The 17,746-nt window shown below is 33.9% G+C and overlaps 1 protein-coding gene across 1 annotated transcript in view; it reads left to right on the top strand.

Annotated features, from left to right (window-relative positions):
• The window catches only part of LOC138704728 (uncharacterized), a 1,357,586-nt gene that overhangs the window by 20,937 nt on the left and 1,318,903 nt on the right, over positions 1 to 17,746 (top strand). The window contains exon 2 of the mRNA XM_069832899.1: positions 12,490 to 12,548. The gene's annotated coding sequence lies outside the window, so the exon portion shown is untranslated. The remainder of the gene's footprint in view (positions 1 to 12,489; positions 12,549 to 17,746) is intronic.

Here is a 17,746-nt window from a genome sequence, read left to right as displayed (position 1 = left end):
TATAATCATTTTATTTCTCTACATTTATGTGAAATCCCCCAATAAAGCTTAGCGTTTAGCCCGTGATCATCTAAACCAGGCATGTCAATTGATGCCCACAGGAGCAAGCGCGCGCTTTAGAGCCCAGGAGAGCCTGAGCGCTTTACAGCGGAAAGGAAAGAGACAGACGAAAGAGGTGGTACTGTATATGCCGCTTGGTCGAGCTATATTCAGGGATGGCCAGTACTGATTCAATAGATAAAGGGAAGAGAACTTATTAAAACTGTATCCATGTTAATTTCTAGATTTGCCTGAGAAGTATAAGTGCGTTATAAGAATGTAAGTTTTAATTTTAATGCTCATTTTTCACAAGTTTGATTTTTTTATTCAAAAGAAATATTTTCTCAACTTTTCGTATTGAAAAGTGAAATTTTCAGGTATGGGCCTATTTATTTAGTAGCCTTACAGAATGTTTTCGTAAATCTAATATACCGTATATACGTATTATTGAAGATAGTGTATTGAAAATTTTGAAAATATTCGCATGGAAATTGTTTGTAAGGAAATTAATTAACAAAGCAACTACTGTTACATCATAAGCAAAAGATACGTGCCCATGTGTTGTAAAAATGTCAGCTCTACAGCTTCAGCAGATTTCGAGAAAATAATTTAATATTCTGATAATAGGACGTTGCTCACAAATATCACCTTAAAAGCATAATGCGATAAGAGTTTTGTTATGTAATATCAGTTACACTTAAGACAGATGCAGTACCTAGGTAACTTTGTTTTGATTAGTTTATTGGTTACATTTGTAAGGCTAAAGATACCATCAATATAAATTCCAACTTATCATATCATACTCAATCTCTTTCAATGGAATATCACTTTCTTTTTGAATGATGTGTTTCATCCACTTAATACAGTATAATATTATACTACTATGGAATTTAAGTAAATATTCCTTCTTAACTCTCTATTATGTTATTAAGATTTAAAACACAAGTGCAATATTTAAGAAATCAGTGTTAGTACTTTTGTTTTACAGACAATATAGATAATATTAAACAGAAAGAAGCCACATAAAAATAACGACATAAAATTTTACGTTCTGTTTGAAGTTTGTGCACCACTATTTTCTTAATCCAAGAGGTTGCTTATTCATATACACAACCCTTCCTCTTTCCATACTTAGCGTTTGCTGCGCTTGCTTTGACATCACTGATGTAAACCCACGTTAGGGCCTTCGATTCCCTGCCGGGAAAGAGACGTCTTCATTCCACGGGACTACACCGTGCTGACTTATGGTCTAAATTTTGTCGAAAGATACACCCTCCATTGTACGACATTGGATTTTAAGTCGGTACAGAAGGAAGGCACAAAACAAAACAAAAATAAAAAAGCTCTTAAAAACAAGTTAAATAAGAAATATCAATTGTGAGAAGGTTTGAGTTAAAACTAATTTCTGTAAAATTTCGTAAACAGCCGTTGGTTTTCAAATTATGAGATGGTGCATTTTGATCTCAACAATTACGTAATAACAACCGCGTATCACCATAATTATGTTCCTAAATTACAGTTAAAATTTCAGTGCAATAGAATTCAGATAGAGTTCCTTATATCTCTTTTGTGTGCTTTTCTGTTAGTCTCAAAGAAAAAAGACCTAAAATTAAATTTGTGACTGAAATGTTTTAAGTAGCGAAATTACCTCATTATTTCTTATTTGTAAGTGCCTACAGTGCGCCGATCTTCTGTTGTTCGTATTCAACTTTCAACTTCGTTAATTGAGTCAGTGATGAAGGGAATAACTCCAGGAAATGTATGTTTTCCAGAAATCATATAAAAGTCTGTAATTCCCTTAAGCCAATTTGTTGAACTCTGCAATTTGTTTTCATCTTTTTATTTGCTCTCATTATGCTAATTTCTCGTTTCTTGTGCTACCGCTCCAATACTGTATCATTGCTAAGATGGGCGCTCACAATCTTTATAAGATAACGAAGCAAGGGTTGTATTCTTTATCTACAAAAGAGATATTAATGTGCACGGCAGAATTTCAATGCAATATTGTCAGTTATTTCTCTATGTAAATTATCTGTGTCGTTGATAACGATGAAATAATAAATTATTAATGAATATTAAAATAAGCATACTACAGTCTGATGCAATACAGGGTGTCCCATTTATCTTGTTCTCCCTAAATAATATTTTTCTTAAGCGAAAAATAATAATTTGTTTTAAATAAAGTTGTTGAAGTACAATGGGGAATTAATACTATAGGTATATCTTTCTTATAGCCTAGTTCATTAAGGAAATACGATATGACTCGTGACTTTACTTCTTTAAATGATACCTTACACATTTCTTTCAATAAAAAATAATTTAATACCTTTGATTGACTTCTGTGAGTCATACGTACAATTAACGTTATGTGTCACAGGAATAACAATTGTTTGCATAAATCTTAAGTCTGACTAGTGTAACATGTAAAACTAGTCAGCGATGTATTTTATCCTCCTGCTACCAAGAGGGGTAACGGGATTACCCCACTGATGATTTTTCAGTATTATTTTCATTTTCCTCCATATTTTTTTCTTTTTTAAATTCCATGTATTTGTTCCTTACATGTCTACTAAAAAATTTGAATTAAGTGTAACATAATTAATCTGTTTTAAGATGTTATTTACAGTCTTCATGTGGAGTGATCTTGTTACCCCCCTTGGTAGTTTATGTCTTGAAAATTTCAGAATATTACATTTAATCTGTATCTTAATTTTCTTCATTTCTGGGTTTGTCTGCTTCCAAATTATTTTATTTCGTGATATTTACACACAATATTCAATCTTTCATTTTTGTGTCTTATGCTTTTTCTAAAAGTGATTTTATTAGAAACAATTAGTGAAGAACTTTTTTTCGACTCGCTCATTGTAGTACAGATGTTGTTCAAATATTTGAATTACAACAGAAAACTAAAATTTGATTTATTAATTTTATATTTTTATTTATTTACTTTTAGAACTTAAGTTTTTTTATTTTCTTTTATTATGAACAAATGTTTTTGAGATGTACATGTTTGCATAGGCTATATGGTATTCAAATATTTAATGAAATGATTTCCAAATTATGTTTTAGTACTGTCACTTTCATTGCTTATAAAATGTAAACGGCGCGCCGTTTCTATGGCAGTAAATGTAGTTTCTAAAACTTATTCAGCAGAAAAAATGTTTATAAACAACTTACAAATGAATGCAAGTGCATCGTACCTGTATCGCAAGAGATGTTGAAAGTGTCCTGCTTCGGCTTCAGTATATTTTTGACATCTCCGAAGATTGTTCTAAAATACTCGACAAATATCTTCTTGCGAAATATTCCAAATGAAACCTTTTCTTCATAAGTCGAACTTCGATATCTCGAAAACTGATAATGCTTCGAGTTATCGAAAATTCGAGATGTATAAAATATGAAAGAAATTCCAGTACATTAAATTATAATTTAATAATAGTTAAATAATTGTTAATGTTGACCAATGTTACAGCTTAACTTTCAACATAGAGAAAACAAGGGTCAAGGTTGTCCATAGACTCTTTCTTTGCTTTGCAAGACGGCGATTTTTTTTTTTTTACAATTCTTAACAGAATTTAAGAATAATGTTAAAGACATACCATTATGTTCTCGCAGTGATGCTCGTTGTGTTACACCATTACGGTACAGATACCATGCCTCTAGTGATTCACAGAGATAGGATTAGTAGGCATACTAATGTGTTGATTCCTGTAGAAGGACACTTTCAAAGGAAGGAAAATACTAATGTACAATGCTTGTTAATGTAATGGTATTTCATCACATTCATTCAATTTTACTAATAAACGTATACATAAGTTTAATTTTCACCTTAAAATCGAGCTAAAGAAATTGTATTTGCTACTAGGAAGAAAAAATATGCATCGAGATATCGAGAAAATCGAGTAATATAATTAAGAGATATAAAAACTTATATTACATGTGAATTACATATCATGATCCGGCCAGGAAATTAAAATTACTTCGAGATAGAACAAAATCGAGTAATAGAGCTTCGAGATATCGAAAAATATTATGTGTAAATTTTATTGCATATAATTCAGCCGGGAAATTAAAATTACTTCGAGTGATAGAAGTTCGAATTAAGGAAATTCGGTAGTACCATTTTTACGTCACAGGAATTGCACTGTTTATTTTTTTTAGGTTAATAAAGCTTAGAGCTTAAAATCCCCTTAACAAAGTGACAGGTAATTCTACCTTGTTTCTCTCGACAACTACAAGAGCGCATAAAAAAAGCCCGTTTGTATGTAGGTCTTGTGTATGTACACGTATGAAACAAGTGCCCTGGCAAATATCATTTACTGCATCCCTACCTTTATTCGCTTCTTGCGGTGGAGAAGCAACTGATAAATTGGGGCGATGACGTAATGCTATCGCTCTTTCATCGACCTTTCACCCTCGAATGACTACGTAGTTAATAACACGTCAACGCTCTCACTGTGTGTTTGATGTGGTGGTATATTCTACGTGCGACGAAATCAAAATTCGACCTGTGTTTTCGTAAGACACGAGATACCAAGCGTACATGAGACCTATTTCTGTCTAAAATGAATATTAAAAGTTGTTTATTAAGATTGTGCCTCGTTCATCAAAGGAACAAGTTTAATTCTAGGTCGGTCCTCTGACAGTTACACTCATGGACGTAAATAATTACAAAGTCAAATAATCATATACGTCTGCACCATATTTTATTGATATGCATCCGATTTTGAATAAAATTACAACTCTTTCAGTAAGCTTTCGCTTGATATAATGGAGTTTGATCAATTGTCGATCCTGTTTGTCTCAAAAATTTTCAGTAGGGCTTAGATGTGGGGATTGTGGCGAAGTATTTAGCGAATGGGATATGTTACATATACATATACAAAGAATTTTTAGGCCCTAAACATAGGAGTCATATAAACATAAATCTTATAGCAGTGACGTCAGTCAAGGAACCAGTCAGTGTACAGTTATTTTTATATAAAATTCGTCACTTAGGGCCGTATTCATAGACATTTTTAGCGCGGGCTTTCGGTGGATTATCAGCGTTTTTCGTATACATAAACCAGTGTTAGCGATAGGATATGATTTGAATTCTGTACTAGTAACCAGCGGATAGCCGGGTCTAGCTTAGTACGCTCGTAGCGCGTGCTGCGAAATGTCTATGAATGCCACCCTTAATATTTATCGAATAAAGGTGTTTCAAACTGAAAATATAAGATTATTTAGGGCCAAATTAAAGAAATACATAATTTCTCACGCCTTCTATTCTACTATATAGGTGAATTAATGACATTCAACAACACTGCTTGAATATTTCTGGCTTGTATTAAGTATCGATACTAACTTCTTGTGTTGCACACTGAAGTTGAAAGATATCTGATCGATAGTGATCGATATTTGTTGGTGTAAGTGTGGATTCTGTAGTTATTACTTCTATGAATAGATTGCGAAGATAATAGTCACTGTTGCCAATAGTATATAAATAATAATAATAATGATAATAATAATAGTAGACTAATAATAATAATAATAATAATAATAATAATAATAATAATAATAATAATAATAATAATAATAATAATAATAATATCCCACGATACTGATTGCAAAGCAACACTGAGTTTGACTGGAAACCGCTGATATTTTCTATTAGAAGAATAATTTATGCTTAATCTACTTAATTATTTTCCCTGACACTTTTTTTAGCGGCTTCCAATAATTGTGCCACCTATTGAGAACTAACGGAACTCTTTCAAAGTTTGTCAATCCTTTGCATCTTTGGTTCTGACTTATCCCGTGGTTGGATAGTTCGGTTACACGATCATAAAATCGTAGATCGGATACCTTTGAAGTTAGTGTACTAGTATATTATAAAACTTTTCTGTATATATGTCAACTAGACTGTGATCTCTAAATCTATCAATGAATACAAATTCCTCCATAACTGAAACCGCCATGCACCCCAGATCATAAATTAATACTACCACCTCCGTGTTTCAATGTGCCCTGGAGATTTGATGATTGTAATTTGGTTTTTGATTTCTCACCTAAAATCTCAACCGCCATTATGAAACAAGTTTAAATCCCATTTCAGAACTGTATATCTTTAAGCATAGGTACACTTATTAGCAAACTGCAGTCTATCCTTTTTGTTTGCATTAGTAGTATACCCATAGAGCATCTCACGATGGAACCTGGCTCGACATACGCTCTCATGAAGCATGTATTCCTCCGATGGTCTGTTTTGCACTTGGAGTTGAATTTATCTGGGATTTCTCTTTTAAAACGTTAATTACTTGCCTATCTTCTGTATGTGTAGGGTTGTATGGTCTTTTCCCGACTTAGCTTATTCACTAAATGTTCACATTGACACTAATTGTGGATAATTCTGCAAACAGTGAATCTGCTTCTTTTCATAACCTGTGCGATTTTACTATAAGATCTATCTTCCTCTTCTATAATAAGGATATTTCTACTTTAAATCGTTTCTCCCTTATTTTTCCACCCAATTTCAATTAAAGCTCAAGAAATCTGGCTCAAGAAATAACTGTTATACCTCTAAAGCAGCGGTGACCAAAGCGGATGTCGTGATTACATTGTGTAATCACAGACATTCAAACGGGTACGAGGAGTTTCCTGTACATTGCTGTGTTTTTCATTCATGTAATGAAGGCAAGCAGTGGCGGTATCACGTCGCTCTACAAACTCTGTCTCTACAAGCAGTAAGAGGTGGTTTCGTAAAGAATGAGAAGGAAACTTTTTTGTTGTTCTGTCGGACAAAATGTAATATGTTTACTTTCCTCAAACATTAATTGCCACACTGAATAATGTATTATTATTATTATTATTATTATTATTATTATTATTATTATTATTACTGACCACTAAGTAGACTATATGTTTCTGCAATTCTTCTGTACATGCATGAATATTGATATTTTTAGATCTTCTCCGTAGAAGGATAAAATTATTAGGTTTTATCTCAATTTTAACCTTCTTAATCTTTAGATGAGGGTAACTATTTATTAGTTATTCATTTAATAATAATATTGTAGAAAAACTGATTCAATATTATGTGCTAACGAACTGTTAAACGCCAGGAATTGACATGTCTTAAATCATAACCAGGAAGAGAAAGATGAGATAAATAAATGTAAGGAAGTCAGATATCTAATGGGGTTTGAAATATCTCGTGCTCTAAAGCCATCTAATAGAGCAGAATTTCTCAAAAGAATAACGATTAAAATAGCTTAAATAACTTGTCCATAAGAAATTTTTAATTTTGAAAAACTACGAATTTCTCGACCAAGTATCGAGAGAAGAATTTAGAAAATTCCTGATTATATTCAAGAGGAAGGTTAAAAAAAAGAAGCAAGAAAAATCGTATATTATTCACTGCCTCTTGATGACAGCAGTGACATTACTGATACAGCAAAGCTTGAGATTTTTATCCGCGGGATTGATCAAGATGTTAGTACAGGAACCACCACTGGTTGTAGCTTTCCTGTCAAGTACTTTTCCTCCGTTTCCTTACTGCATAGGCCAGTGATATCAAAGCAAGCTCATTTTTCTGACCTTGACGTTGTGCGAGAGCATCAAGCGCTAAGTACGGAAAGAGGAAGGGTTGTGTATATGAATAAGCACCCTGTTGGATTAAGAAAACTGTATGCACAAACTTCAAACGGAACGTGAAATTTTATGTCGTTATTTTTATATGGCTTCTTTCTGTTTGATATTATCTATATTGTCTGTAAAACAAAATTACTAACATCAATTTTTTAATATTCCAGGTGTGTTTTAAACGTTAATAACATAATAAAGACTTAAGATGGAATATTCACATAAATTCCATAGTAGTACAACTATATTGTACTAAATGTATGAAACATATCATTCATAAACGAAGTTATATCTCCCCCCCCCCAAAAAAAAAAAAAGAAATTGAATATGACATGGTAAGCTGGAATTGATATTGATGGTACCTTTAGCCTTATAAAAGTAATCAATAAACTAATCAAAACAATATTACAGTACAAAGCATAGTTACTTAAGTGCTGTATATGGTTTAAAGGTAACTAATATTCCATAACAATACTCTTATTGCATTATGCTTTTAAGGTGATATTGGTGACCAATTTTCTATCATCAGAATATTTTCTCGAAATCTGCTGAAGCTATAGAGCTGACATTTTTACATCACTTGGGCATGTATCTTTTGCAGTAATGTAACAGTAGTTGCTTTGTTAATTTATTTTCTTACAAACAATTTCCATTCGAATATTTTCAAAATTTTCAATACACTATCTTCAGTAATACGTATTTACGGTATATTAGATTTACGAAAACATTCTGTAAGACTACTAAATAAATAGGCCTATATCTGAAAATTTCACTTTTATATAAAAAAAGTTGAGAAAAAAATTTCTTTTGAATAAAAAAATTAAACTTGTGAAAAATGAGCATTAAAATTAAAACTTACATTCTTATAACGCACTTATACTTCTCAGGCAAATCTAAAAATTAACATGGATACAGTTTTAATAAGTTCTCTTACCTTTATTTATTGAATCAATGCTGGCCATCCCTGAATATAGCTCGACCAAGCGGCATATACTACCTCTTTCACCTGTCTCTTTCCTTTCCGCTGTAAAGCGCTCGGGCTTTCCTGAGCTCTAAAGCGCGCGCTTGCTCCTATGGGCATCAATTGACATGACTGGCATAGGCTGTCTGTCGCATGTAATCACTGCAGCTCTAGTTTTAGTCACCGCTGCTCTATAGGCTCAGTGACGCTTGTTTGTAATAAACTGCGTAGCCTCCAGCCTTCACATCATAGTGCTTATATAGCAGCCTCATCGCGCTGAGTGATTTAATTTTTACATGTTACGTGACAGTAGATAATCGTGGAGAATGGTACGTTCAAGTACGCGCCGTTGTTTCTTAATGAAACGTTCCAAATCATTTTTAAATCCATTCTTCTTGGCTAGATTTTAACCCGTGAAACTCTTATAAAACGGCTGATGGTAATCGTTGCTTTGTTTAATGACGCTGCCTACTTCTTTACTACTTTGTCTTCAGCTAGCATCACTAGGCCTCCACTAAGACAGGATAGGATATCACACTGACAACCTTCAAACAAACATTCGTGCCTTGTGCAGGATTAGAATCCACATCTGTGAACTCAATGTAACGTTAAGCTGCTTCTTATCCATTGTGTACACAGCGTATCAAAGGAAACAAGGCGAAGCGTAAATAAGTAAGGGATATGAAGGTAGGAAGACTTGGACCTTTTATCTAACTGGCATTATAGGCAGACATGGACGGGTCACCATGATTTTGTATCAGGACGTTGCTTGACAACTACATAAGATACAATAGCATTTTTTTAAATTAACAATATCTGTATAACCAAAGCCACCGTTCTTGGCTTATGAAATAAGTAATGGGAACATTGAGAGTGAGTAACATATCTTTGCCAGAATCTGTGGGCGTGAAAGCTAACAAGCACTGTGATTGGCAGATTGTTGACGTCACATCTATTTAGGAGGTGGTACCAGTCTCAGCCGACGTGGCAACATGCCACTAACTGGACAGTGTACTCAAGGACGCACCACAGAAACGCAAAGTGCGAGTGCCTTGCCTTTGACGCAGTGTTGGGTGATATAGTCGGAGGCACCGATTTTGGCAGATGACCTCGATGACATTTCCAGTAGGAGAGCCAATATTGTTCGTGTAAGCTGCGAGAATGAGATGCGATAACATTCTGAGTCGTTCATATTTTCATAACAGCAGCTCATATCAATTATCCTTATTATGAAACACACCACGGTACAGTCCTACTCGAAGAATACCTTTAATAAAATGTAAATGACTTCCGTTCGCAATGATTTTACAATACGTCTCCTACATTTTCTAAATTAAATTAATTCTTAATTAAAAGGAAAAAGCATTGCATTGCGCATATATATATTTATATAATCCTACCCTTACCAGATCAATATATAAGATCTGTCCAGTAATAATCTAGGGATCGTCTACTGGTGCTGCGACAATTCAAGTTAATAAAATTACGATTCTTCTTAAGAATCAAAATATAATTTGGTTAATTGGATAAAATTGCATGCTGCGGAAGTTAAATTTATATAAGAGTATAATAAATAGGATTGTAATGGATATTCTTCACACGCACATTGTGAATAGAACAGAGAAGAAAGCATTTTAAAATATTCGAAATCGTACAAAATATCAGAGAAACCAATTTTCCCTGCACAAATTGCACCAATTGAAAAATATAATTACCATTCACAATAAATACTGTATTTTATGGATTCTAAAAAATTGTTTATTAATCTAGAGGTATTGGCTGATGACTATATTAAATTCCAGCACAACATTCATTCAGAATATGTAGAAATTACACTTTGGATTTTACTAAATGTATAGGCCTACTATCAAAAGGTGTTACATACCCCGTTAAATACTGTACATGTGTTACCTGTGCGATATCCGATGTTTAATTTTTAAAAATATAATTCATAGTACTGAAACTGCCATATTGAATTCGCACAAATTGTATTATTCGTAATTTTCGTCTCGAAAACCCCTAAGGTATCTAATTTAATTTTTCACCCATTTTTGTCCCACTCCACCACTTTAGGGACAAAGTCGGACTAAATAATACCTTATTCGTATTCTGTGATTTCAAAGATCCCCAGATATCGACTTTCATCGAGATCGGATGACATGAGATTTCTCACTCCCTTCTGCCTTTTCATCAGTACCTTAGGATATGGTATTTAAAAAAATCTAAGAATGTTTAACCAATATTGTAGAGAGTAACCTTCATTTTAAATTTTATGTCTCTAGTTAAATATAGTTTAGTGAATTTTTTAAATCGTCGACTTCTTTCTCTCTCCTCTCTACTCGGAAGTAAAAAAAAAAAAAAACTGAAGTTATTTGGAGGGAGTAGCCTACATGAAATTGAATTTTTTTTACTTTCCTTATACATTTTAGAAACAATTCTGAGAGATGAGATGAATAGTCTGACCCAATTTTATGAGTGAATCTTTGTTTTAAATTTAAAGGCTGCACGTCTGCTGGTTAAAAAAAATAAATCGGTATAATTATTTTGATCATTACTGCCTCCCATTTTCCATCCCTTAATGTTCGTATTTCGTAAAACTCAGTCTTATCTATTGACTAAGGATTAACATATTTCCATATACATGTATAATATATATATATATATATATATATATATATAAACAGATTATATTTCCATTTCGTACAATATTCTGGTCACAAGACATAATCATATACTTTGTCTTTTCGGGATTTACTACCAAACCTATCGCTTTATTTGCTTCAAGTAATATTTCCGTGTTTTCCCTAATCGTTTGTGGAGTTTTTCCTAACATATTCACATCATCCGCATAGACAAAAAGCTGATGTAACCCGTTCAATTCCAAACCCTCTCTGTTATCCTGAACTTTCCTAATAGCATATTCTAGAGCGAAGTTAAAAAGTAAAGGTGATAGTGCATCTCCTTGCTTTAGCCCGCAGTGAATCCGAAAAGCATCATATAGAAACTGGCCTATACGGACTCTGCTGTAAGTTTCATTGAGACACATTTTAATTAATCGAACAAGTTTCTTGGGAATACCAAAGACACATATAGACTACTGTAATATTTGTTTAGTTTTTGGAGGTGACTGTTCAGAGTGCACAAATACTCGGGCGTGCATGTTTACTATTATGTCCTACCCATTCCACTGCGACAGAGATAACAGCCGATCTTGCAGCGGTGAGGACTCGCTCTCCAGTTCACATTAAGGAAACCCATCTGCCAAAATCTCTGGTGCGACCTATACTGTTCTCAGCTGCACTGGCAACAAGTGCTCACTGACGGCTTTTTACTCAAGGACAAACGCCAGAAACGCAGGCACTGGCTGTAACGCTAGACTGGACTTTAAAACAGAAAGCTGTGGCTTCGAAGCGGTATTAAAGTAGTTTTAACATTTGCGTACACTGCGTTCGACATTATGAAAATTACCGCAAGAAACTCAAAAAGAACTGCTTGATTCATTCCCTCTTACAGACAATTTCCCCAATGTCTTAAAACGTCACTTTGACCTTTCAGCTTATAATTCATTATGCTCTTAGCTATATAAATCTGCCAGATATCGTAATATACTACCCGTCCGTTCTAAATTGACCGGTGTTGATTCCATGAACTAGCAGAGTCCGTCATACCCCTCCAGGAATGATTTGATCCCCCCTCAGTGCCCAGCGCTCCATAATCGCCTACGATGTCTTGTATACAACGACATTGGCGACATCAGTGCTCATCGGTCATGTAACATTGAACGCGTAGTAGTTACTATTATTTATATTTTTGTTTATGTTCACAAGTGTTCACATTGTTTTATTTATTCATTTCTCTATTCACAGTTGACCTGCGATGTTGCGGCAAACCGTAGAAACATCGCCGAGCGGAAGATGAGTACACAGTAAGTACCGTCACAATACATCATAGTCTGGTCGAATAACAATGTGTTTATCAAGCGCGAAGACTCAGCTATATTATCACATTTGTGACGCAGAGAAGACTAGTGTAACGATATTATTACAAAAAAACAACAATGGTTCGTTAAAATGTTTGGCATTAGTGAAGCAACAATATGCAAAATTGCAAAAAAGGCAGTTGTCATCAGAAGGTGATTGTATCGATTGCTTGTTGTTTAGTAAATTCCTTCCTCGCCAGCAACGAGTATACAATCCACTTAACCAAGTAATACAATACTTCTTAGAGCATGGCTAGAGGTGTATAATTGAGACCCGGAATCCAAGAGGGGCCCAAGTCCATTTCATCAAACTTCTGGGAAATTGAAAAAAAATGTTTGTTTTGCTACAAAATGCCTCTGACTAATTATTTTTTGTTTCGTAAGAACATCTCCATTACATCTTTTCATATAACCATGGCAACAAGCTTCTACTAATTATTTTGCATGAGAAATAAATTGTGGAAGTGTTTAAATATTGGGCCCCTCTTGGATTCCGAGTCTCAATTATAAAGTTACGAAATCTTTTCATGCCGACCAAATGCTATTTCGAGAATGATGAGCGAAACTCGAAGCGCACGAGAGTTACGAGACGAGACTCGAAAGACAAATGCAACGAACACAGCTAGCGAGAGCGACAGTTAGTTTTGTTCATCTCTACTCCTTAGGCATTCACACAGGCTTTTTATTGTATTGAAAAGCGAAGAATAACGTCAGCAAAATAATAATAATAATAATAATAATAATAATAATAATAATAATAATAATAATAATAGAATCATGGATTTCGGCAGATATTCACGTAAATACGTCATTTTTCTTAAGTTAATTTAAGAAAATAATTTGTTAAGGACAGTAATGATACTATCTATAAATATAACAATGCAACTCCCGAGCTCTTATTGTTAACAAGCTGCAAGCATCTTTATTTATGCAGTAATTGTATCCCTGTAATTCCCAAACTATGTGTCCAACCTAGAATGAAATTACGTATTTAAATCTGCCATGGTTACTCACGTATTTTGTACGCTGCATATCTAGATCCATGTGTAATATTTGATAGAACACGTTTAAGCGTGATTTAACGAAAATATCTTTTTACACGTTGTAATAATACTAGAAAATAAATCACTGATGAACGTTATTCAACAAGTAATAACTACTTCACTGTGTTAATATGTTATTATAATTTTGATGTGAAATTACTAGGATTCGGAGGATAACAAAAGTCACGTCGAAACTTGAGGTAATTTACCATCAAAATTATAATATTAACATAGTGAAGTATTTAATACTTGTTCAATAACGTCCATCATTGATTATATAACTGTTAAAAGAGTGTATCCAAGAATGAAGTAAATAAATGTTTCACAGTTATAAAAGTTCGATTATAAATTGTATAGTTCTAAAAGTCTTCATTTTATAATCATTGTGCATGTTTAATTGACTGTTCCATACCGTTTTTAACATACCACAAGTTATTCAATATTTAGCAAATTGTTTTCTTTGGGGATCGTTACATTTAGAACATCCGTTACTGAGCAATTGAAAATTGAAGTTGGCCCAGTGCTGGGTCTTACCCATACATTACACTTACGCAGATTTTTATCGAATAACCATTCCGAATAGACGCATTTTTTACATTAAAAGAAAACTTTAGCTAGTTTTTGAACTGTTTCAGCACTCAGTCTTCACTTCGTCATCTGTGACCCTTATAGAGCTTTCTTTCAGGGTTCTCACAATTTGAAGCCCCATAATGATAAATCAGGACTGTAAGATAAGTGGTTCAGAACCTGCTGCTGTTAAGTATTATTAAATAACTGATAGCTGGTCACTTTTGGAGGTGTTTGGAATAACATTATCCATACTAACAGTCTTCTGATACCTACACACTTCCTGTATAGAACCAAACTGTTCTCGGCTACTCTAAGCAAGGCGGCTATTACGTCACATACCACGTGATAATACTTCAAGAATAGACGACAACGTGAGTCTTCATATTATGAGTTTCTTTTCTCTCTTTGTTTCAGTTCCAATATCTGATAACGAAGGTAATATATTGTGCTCACTCATTAGAGCGTTATTTAGTACAGTGAACTTCCGAAGATTTCTTTTTGATTACTTGAATAAGAACGAAGTCAAATAGGATGAATAATTGTGTGACTATTCAAAATCAAATTAAAGGCTAGTGAAAAAAAAAACATTATTGTAGTAACTCAGACTGAGACATTCTTTTTCGGAAAAACAGTAACCATGGAAATTCTAATTGCAAGTTTGGGAGGTGCACCTGATGCGCGTAAAAAGAAAGCTGTGCAGAATGTTTTCATCGAAATGAGTTTTGATGTTAATTCTATGAATAGAAATAAGGGAAGGGAATGCTGTATATTCGTTTAAATTATGAAATTAAAAGTAATTAAATGTTATACATTGTTCTGGCAGTTGTGGAATATAAATATTACGCAGTGTACATGACATTTAAATGACTATTTTGAGCACCGTTTAGTTCATCTGTCGATCATGGTCGAAGGTGAGTGATGTATCAATTATTTATATATAATTACAAAATTCGGTCAGGTCACTAAGCTAAAATTTTAAATGAGCTTTGTAATCCTGTGGTGATTGATTGGTCTAGACAATCAATCTCTTACGCACATGGTCCGAATTCGCCAGGGATATTTACTTCAAAAATGAATAGTGACACTTGAGGTAGAAAAGGTCGCATTTGTGGTTTTACTCAGGATTCTCCCATTTCCCCCAAAACATACATCGACATAATTCATCGACATTTCTCCTCCCCATTGCCATTACATCAGCATTTCTCCAATCAAACGTTCGGCAACGGTTGAAGAAAGTTAGTTTATTGGTTAGCCTATATCTGAAGTTGCCTGTGTTAGACTCTGAATAAACAGATAGCCATAGTGCAGTCGTCCTCTGAGAATGAGAATGAGAATGCGTCTACCTTTGGCAGGGGTTAAGCATAATACGTCAGAGTAGTCAGTAAACAGACATCCATGCGACAGCCAGATATTAAAATTTTTTATGCTCGACTATGCCGAAATGTAGTAATTATACACCTGGTAGCAGACCTTTAATGCATGTCATTAAAGTACACCTACTCATTAAAGGTCAGGTCTTTCAGCCAATGACGACTCAGGTTACAACTGTTCAGCCAATGACAGGTCAGCTTTCTACCGTTATAAAACCGCAAGTATCGATTATTCTCGGATATGCAATCGAAAAAGAATTAGCGAAAAGTCACGGAGACTGGAAATCCAATACTGTCGCAGAAGGTTATGTTCTGTTACTATAATAATTAGCGTTAATTGTAAATAATATTAAAATAAATTCAATTTGTCATCTCGTTTTTCAATGTCTAATTTAATTTCAATGTTATCTCTGTAGGTTCTTATGGCCTAGCAAGGTCACTGTGGACATCTGTTCCTCGGTAAAAATCAATACTTTCGCGTCTGCGCACATCTCACAACATACAGGACATTGCTCCAGGTCAGATACAATAAAATTAATAATATCAAGTTAGAAATATGGTCGAGCATAAAAAGTCGTATGAAACTCGCCTATAATGGTAATTAAGAAGCTCGTATAGGCTCGTTGCATAATGTACTATTTTTCTGCCGATCTTCTCATGATCGAGATGAATCTACGACTATTCGACCCGGAAAAATCGTACCGCGACAATTCGTCCCAAACTATTTGTCACAACGCGTTTTGGTATTACTTCAATATTTGTATGGTTGATGTTTTTGGAAGTTTTAAATACGTTTCACTTCACACCGCACTGACATGACGATTCACAATTGAAGATGTTGCTTTGTTGGATGACTGCGCTCACTCTTTGAACTCTGCTAAAAACTTCGATTGCTCTGCACTTGCCCCAATCATCAGGAACATGCGTATGACCACTTTCTTTTAGAACTTGATGTGACTCTGCTTCTAAATGAACTCTAGCAAACATTCTCCTCTTCATTCACATCTCCGTTCTGTTTTCTCTTTTCCTTCCCTTCCCTTGGTGTACAAATATCCTTTCCAAATTAATTTGGTTTTCGCTTTCTGAGATATGGTGAGTTGTGGACGTTCCTTAATAAACGGTTTGTACAGTAGTGGAAAAAAAAAAAACCCGGACCTACCCTTGTAGCTGATTTCAGAGCCTTGTTCACTCCAGAGCACAATAGACTGGTAACTAAGACTTTCGTGGTTCGAATCCTGCCTGGGAAGGAAACTTTTTTTTTGTTTCTTATTCAAATTTATTCCCAATACTTTTCCATTGCTGGTAAATTCATATTCTGGGAATAATAAGTCAATTAAGTAGTAAAATATCGCTGCAATCGAAAAGTATTCGGAATAAATTTGAATAAGGAACAAAAAAAAGTTTCCTTCCCAGGCAGGATTCGAACCGCGAAAGTCTTAGTTACCAGTCTATCGTGCTCAGGAGTGAACAAGGCTCTCAAATCAGCTACAAGGGTCGGTCCGGTTTTTTTGCCACTACTGTACAACGAATTTAGATCTTGTTTTAAATTTTCGTCTCTTTTTAAACAACTGCTAAGGATTATTGCTAGACAATTTCTTAATTATTGAAATATCTTAATTATTCAGAATTTTTAATTATTAAATATTTAGCCTATTTATTTATTTAACTAGCTAGCTAGTGAGTACAAATTACATTTATAAAAGAAAATTTTTTCTAGCCACTACCGTAAGAGCCAGGCTCGTGTACGGTGTGGTCTTAGTCAATAATATAACATAAAATTTACAAGGACAGTTTACTAAATACAGTAAGTATCTTAATTCAAGCCAATAAATACAACACAAGAGCAAGAATAAAGAAGACAGAGAAAAAGAGAGAAAATACACATTTAATATAAATTGACAATCCGACAGAAGCCAGTGATATTCAATAAAATCATGAATATAATCGACAGAAATAAAAGGTAAAAAAATACATTTGTTAATATTATATATCATGGATAACTTTACAAATTTCTCTTTTAAAAGCTTCAATTTTGAAATATTTCAAATTTGGAAAACGGTTTGTAATTTTATTATAAAGTTTTGGGCCGAAACTAGCAATATAATTTCGCAATGGGACAAGAAATCGTGGTACGTCGTAGATTCGGGACGAAATATTCTTG

This window comes from Periplaneta americana, chromosome 8, assembly GCF_040183065.1.
Source record: "Periplaneta americana isolate PAMFEO1 chromosome 8, P.americana_PAMFEO1_priV1, whole genome shotgun sequence".
NCBI classification, from domain to species: Eukaryota; Metazoa; Arthropoda; class Insecta; order Blattodea; family Blattidae; genus Periplaneta; species Periplaneta americana.
This window is presented reverse-complemented; position numbering and strand designations above follow the sequence as displayed.